The sequence below is a fragment of the Colobus angolensis genome, unplaced genomic scaffold (genome assembly GCF_000951035.1).
Source record: "Colobus angolensis palliatus isolate OR3802 unplaced genomic scaffold, Cang.pa_1.0 Scaffold31, whole genome shotgun sequence".
In the NCBI taxonomy this organism is placed as follows: Eukaryota; Metazoa; Chordata; class Mammalia; order Primates; family Cercopithecidae; genus Colobus; species Colobus angolensis.
Window position 1 is genome coordinate 4,933,390 of NW_012116377.1, and position 6,582 is coordinate 4,939,971.

General features: G+C 42.4%; 1 pseudogene; it reads right to left on the reverse strand.

Moving 5' to 3' along the window:
- Positions 1-5,257: 5,257 nt before the first annotated feature.
- Positions 5,258-5,872, reverse strand: LOC105517945 (annotated as a pseudogene).
- Positions 5,873-6,582: the final 710 nt, after the last annotated feature.

The window sequence follows — 6,582 nt, forward strand, 5'->3', positions numbered from 1 at the left end:
TCTTGAACCCAGGAGGCAGAGGTTGCAGAGAGCCGAGATCGCGCCATTGCACTCCAGCCTGGGCAACAAGAGCGAAACTCTATGTCAAAAAAAAAAAAAATTCCATCTTATAATCTGTGCCTTTTAGTTAGAATGTTAGGACATTTACATTTACTGTGATGATTGATATGGCTGAATTTAAATCTAGCATATTGCTAGTTGCTTTCTATGCCATCTGTTCTTTGTTTTTCCTTCTTTTCCTGCTTTATTTTTCTTTTGCAATGTCTAATATGCTGTTAATCCCATCCACTGTAGTTTTAATTTGTAGAAGTTTAAGTTTTGACTTTTTTATATGTTCAATTTCTCTTTTCACCATGTTCATGTTTTCTTCTCCCTTCTTGAACATGTTGAGCATTTTTATAATAGTTATCTTAATGCCATAATCTAATAAATCTATCATTTGCATCATTTGTTGATCTGTTTCTATTGATTAATTTTTCTCCTTATATTTTCCTGTTTCTTTGTATGTCTGATAATTTTTGATTGAACAGCAGACATTGTAAGTGTTTCGATCCTGGCTGCTGGATTTTGTCTGTTTGTGCTTTGTTCTGGGATAGCGTTTGATTCTTTTGTGAGTTGCTTTTAAGCATTGACCCAGAATAGCCTTTAATCTAGGACTAATTTGGCCCCATTGTTGAGTTAAGGGAACTTTCCATTCTGGCCAGTGGGAACATGAATGCTTCCTGGCCCTATGTCAACCCTAGGGATTGTTCTGTCTGCTACTTTTCAGCGGTTCTTTACCTAGCCTCACAAGTTTCTTCATGTACATGCAATGATCAATATTCCACTGACTAACTGAGGAGGGCCCTGTGCAGAATTTCAGTACCACCTGCCCCCTCTTTGCAGCTCTCTTTCTGGTACTCTGCCCTGTTATTTCTATCTACCTTGTCTTTTCTGAACACTGTCTCTGTAAACCAGGGAGACCACAAGAGTCTGTTTAAGCCTCCCAGCACTGCAGCCTGAAACTCCCTCCAGGGATGAGACAGCACAGCAATGGGGCTTACCTCATTCATTTTCATTCCATCAGAGATCATCATCCTGCACCGTCAGTAAAATCTGAAAGCCATTGTTTTGCATATTTTGTTTTGTTTTGTTTAGTTGTTTAAGATGGGAGGGTAAGTCTACTCTCTGTTATACCATCATGACCAGAAGCAGAAGTCCTATAATTTGATCTGTCTAAACACCAACAAAAAAGGTTCTTTAGATCAGGTGACTAGAGCCCTAAATTGAATTGCCATAATAAAGAGTCACAGTCCCTTATCCAGTTCCCAGACCAGAGCTAGTTCCCAGACGGGTATCCCTTGAATAAAGGGGGCGCTGGAATCCCTGAGGAATTACCTTGTGACACTGCCCCCAAGCCAGACCCAAGAGACTCAGGCATGGTATTCCTTTTAGAAGTGCTGAGAAAAGTTCCTCTTTGTCTACTGGGATTGCTCAGCTAGGAAGAGGTAAGGATAGAGATGCTGTGGCCATTGTGGGGTGGGTCAAGACATATGGAGGAAACAAGAACCAAGAAATGGACACAGTCTGGTTCCTGAAGCCATCTTTTGAGCCCCCTCACATCAGCCTTGTGGGTCATAGTTGTTCAGTCTCATGAGCCAATGTATTGCCAGTTTTGCTTAAGTCGCTTTGAGGTGGGTTTCTGTGTTGGGTTGAGACCTGAGAAATTTGTATCAGGGCATGAAAGGAACTTCTTGAGAGAGGAAGCACTCCCAGGGTCTGGATCACATGAAATAGCCCAGGGAAAATCCAGGCAATGTGAGTCTGCAGATTCCAATTGGGGATACCAACTAGGGATGCCAAGGAGCTCACCTACCCCCAAGAAGATGAGGGGGGCAAACCAGGCATCCCAATTCCAGAGCTCAACCCTTACCAGGATCCTAGCTGCAGCCCCTCTGGGACTTTCATGTCCTTTTTCTTGTCTCTATAAGCATATGTGACATCTGACTTGTGACAGGTCTGGGGCTAGTGCTCCAGTGGGGAGGTATATTTAGCTTTTCTTGCATTGCTGTAAGGAAATACCTGAGACTGGGTCATTTATAAAGAAAAGAGGTTTAATTGGTTCATGGTTCTTCAGGCTGTACAAGCATGGTGCCAGCATTTGCTTGGCTTCTGGGGAGGCCTCAAGAAGCTTGCAGTCATGGTGGAAGGTGAAGCAAGATCAAGTACCTCATATAGCAAAAGCAGGAGCAAAAGAGAGTGGGAGCAGGGAGGTGCCACACACTTAAACAACTAGATCTTGTGAGAACTTACTATAGCGAGGACAGCACCAAGCCATGAGGGGTCCACCCCCATGACCCAAACTCCTTCCACCAGGCCCCATCTCCAACATTGGGATTACAATTCAACATGAGATTTGGAGGGGATAAATATCCAAACTATATCAGGAGGGGAAAGGAATGCACAGGGCGTTCTGCATTCCTTGAGGGTAAGGTCCAACCAGGAGGCTGGGAGCTGATTTTCTACACAGGCTACCCTGCCTCTTCTCCACCCTGTCATACTCTGGGTGGTGTCCTTAGATATGTGCATCTCCCCTCCCAGCCCCCAGACTTCTCAGATATCACTGAGCCCCAATTGCATTGAATCCAGTATCCCCCTCACCATGTACCTCCCTCACCCAGCCCTCTATCCATCCAGGAGCCATTCAGGGATGCATCCTTAGTTCTAGGCCCTGGACCAAGCTCTGGGACTACAGTATTGCCAGATATGTCCTTTCTTTCTACAAGTGGAGGTGAAATTCAGTCAGTCCTGGAAAGCCCCAGCATGGCTCCACGTGGATGCATTGCCAAGAAGAAGCAGAAATGTGTGTGAGTTCTTACCCACTAGAATGGCTACAGTAAGTTAGACAGAACAAAATTATTGTTGAGGGTGTAGAGAGATTGGAATGCTATACACTGCTGGTGGGAATGTAAGGTGGTATAGCTGCTTTGGAAAATAATTTTGTGGCTGGCCGGGTGTGTAATGGTGGCATGCTTCACGCCTGTAATCTCAGCGCTTTGAGATGCTGAGGTAGGAGGATCACTCGAGGCCAGGAGTTCAAGACCAGCCTGGGCAACATAGTGAGACCTTATCTTTAAAAGGAAGCAAAAATAATTTAGTGGTTTCTCAAACAGTTAAATGTAACACAGCCATGTGACCCAGCAATTCCATTCCTAGGTGGAATAAAATGAAAATAAGAGAAATGAAAGCATATGTCCACATAGAAACTTGTACATGAATGTTCTTAGCAGCATTATTAATAATAGTCAAAGAGTAGAAACAACCCAAATGCTCATCAACTGACGAACGGATAAACAGTATGTGGCATAATGGAACATTATGCAGTAACGAAAAGGAATGAAGCCCGTTTACATGCTCCAACATGATGAACCTTGAAAACATTAAACTACGTGAAAGAAGTCAGTCACAAAAGGCCACATATTGTATTTGGTACCACAAACTGTTGAATCCTATACTTGAAATGGGTGAGTTTTATGACATGTAAAATACACCTCAGTAGTTTTTTCCTTTTTAAAAAAGTGTGTTAGGAGACTGAGGAGGAGTAAGGTGGGTGGACAGTGGAGATGGAAGACTCTCATTCCTGAGGTTTATCTTTCTTAATAATTCTGAAATCTGCCCAATTCTCTCCATCCCTACTGCCACTACCCTGGACCAAGCTGCCATCATCTGTCTGTCTGTTTCTCTGACCACTGCCACAGTGTCCTCACTGACCTCCCCATACCTGCTCCTTTGCTCTCTCCATTTACTGGCCACATCACAGTCAGGTGGGGGTCTTTTTTGCAATGTGGCTTTGATTGGGTCACTGCTGCTTAGAAAAAAGCATAGGCACAAATCTCTGAGCTAGGCAAGGATTCGTAGATATGACACCAAAAGCACAAGCAACCAAAGGGGAGGAAAGCTAAATAAACTGTACTTCGTCAGCATTTAAAACTTTGTGTTTCAAAAACACTATCAATAAAATGAAAAGACGAGCCACGGAATGGGAGAAAATACTTGCAAGTCATATCCCTGATGATGGTCTAGTGTCTAGAATATATAAAGGATTCCTTAAACTCAACAATAAGAAGACAAATAATCCAATTTTTTAAATGGACAAAAGATTTGAATGGGCGTTTCTCCAAAGAAGATAGACAAATGGCAACAAACACATGAAATAATGCTCAGCATCAGTAAAATTATGTGCATCAGAAAATGCACATCAAAGCCACAGTGAGACACCACTTTACACCTGCTAGGATGGCTGTAATAAAGATGAATGATAGCAATGGCGAGGATGTTGAAGCATTGGAACCCTCTCGCATTGCTTCTGGGGAATGTAAGATGGTGCAGCCATTTTTGGAAACAAATAGACAGTTTCTCAAAAAGTTAAACATAAAGCTACCAAATGATCTATCTTCTGCTCCTAGGTATATATCCAAGAGAACTGAAAACAAATGTTCAAAGGAAATCTTATGTTCAAAGCAACATTATTCCTAATAGCTAAAAGCTATAAACAACCCAAATGTTCACCAACTGATGAATGGATGGGCAAAGTACGGAATGTCGATGCCATGTGATTTTATTTAGCCATAAAAAGAGTGAAAAAGTGATATGTAAATTATATCTTTTCGAAGCACAAATATTTTAATTGTCTAAAATGATATTTTCTTTAAGAGTTTTCTTCAATTCAAAGCTCACTTTTTCAAGTGTCACATCCGTCAACCTTTTAAGAGACATAAAAGTATGAGAAGATATCACCAGAAGCTACATAAACATTTCAGCTAAAGGCAAAGAGAAAGTTAAGCGTGTTTTCACAAGGAAACCCAAAGAGGACAACCAGAAGGAAACAAGTTCAGCATGGTCATACCAACCTGGGTAAAAGAACTAGAGTGGAAACCCAAGCTGCCGAGAAGGCAGGAGAAGGAAAGAAAACTTGGTTCAAACAGATCGCACAAGGAAACCCAGTACAAATCCTGGCTTTGACATTATCTCAGTAACCCTTATTTTTTGTCATAGGTGACTCTAATACTAGACCTATTGTTGCAAAACCAGTCCAAATCCTACCAGCTAAAAAGAAATCTCTCATTGATTTGTTGGGTAGGTGGTAACCATGTCCTCCCACACCAAGAGATCAGTTCTGCAAGAGGGCTCCATTGCATCTTGATGGTGCTGTTGGTAGGATGTCCAGTGATGTTCTGCTGCCTGAGATACAAGGTGGGAGGAGAGTGCACTTCATTTATTACTCAATCAACATGTTGGCCTTGAAGAAGCAACACAGGTAGAAAACCTGTCAGGTGGCTAGTCCAATGAAGCAGAACATTAAAGAGACACTGAAGTACAGGGCTCAAGTGTTTGTTGATTCATTGGTATCACACATCTCTCTTCTTCATGCAGCAAAAGCATTAACAATAGATTCTGAGAGGTCTTCTAGGCATTGCAGCTCCACCTATAATGGCTTAAGCTTCTCGACTTTTGTAATCTCCTTGTAATTTTTTTTTTTTGCCTCTACTCCATGCTTCATGTCTAGGATTATGAATTGATCAGGTATCTTCCCTGTTTCTTTACTCTCAAATCATACTTCAAACATGTCATAATCTTCCAGGGTAAAGGTGAATTTCCCTTTGGTTGCATCCTCTTTGGAGTAGAGAATGTGGCCAGCAGAATCTGTGATCCTGAGGTGGCTGTGCAGGCTACCAGCACCCCTGGACTGGTTGGAGATTTTGTACGCACCCATCACTAGCAGGTCCTTGTGGATCTCCTCACGGAGGCACTTTCAGGAGTTAATGGGCAGGTGGAAGGAGATGGAGAGGACCAAGCTGGGGTTGAGCAGAAACAAAAACAGCCATGCCAACATTGTTACTGAAAAAAAAAAAAAAAAGGAGTGAAGAGTGAAGAACTGATGTTTTCTGTGCCATAGATAAACCATAAAATATGTTACATGAAAGAAGCCAGACACAGAAGGCTGCATGTGTAATTGCATTTACATGAAATGTCCAGCAAAGGCAAACCCATAGAGACAGAATGTAGATGAGAGCTTTTCAGAGGCTGGGGGATAGAGTGAGTGAGGAGTGACTGCTAAGGGGCACAGATATTCTTTATGGGGTGATAAAATATTCTGAAATTAGAACAGTGGTATTAGATAGGAGTGATGGTTGCAAAACTCTGGATATACTCAAAATGACTGAATCACGAAAGTTTTTAAGGTGAATTTATGGTAAGTGAATTATACCCCAACAAAAAATATTAAGAAGTTAATAAGACACTCCAAATTTTAGATATGTACATGACCACCCATTTAGTGACCACATTTCCCAGCCTGTTTGTAATCAGCATGGTCACGTGATTAAGCTCGGGCCAATGAGACTCCAGGAGAAGTGATGAGCCCCAACAAGCTGCCGTCTCTGGAGTCCTCATTCTCCTTCCCCTGGGCTGGAAGGCAAACATGGAGGTGACCATTGTGCCACCAGGGGCACAACCCGAGGATGACAGAGCAACAAGATGGAAGGATCTTCAGATACTGGGTCTCCAGATACTCTTGTGGAGAAGAGCTGCCCTGCCAGCCCT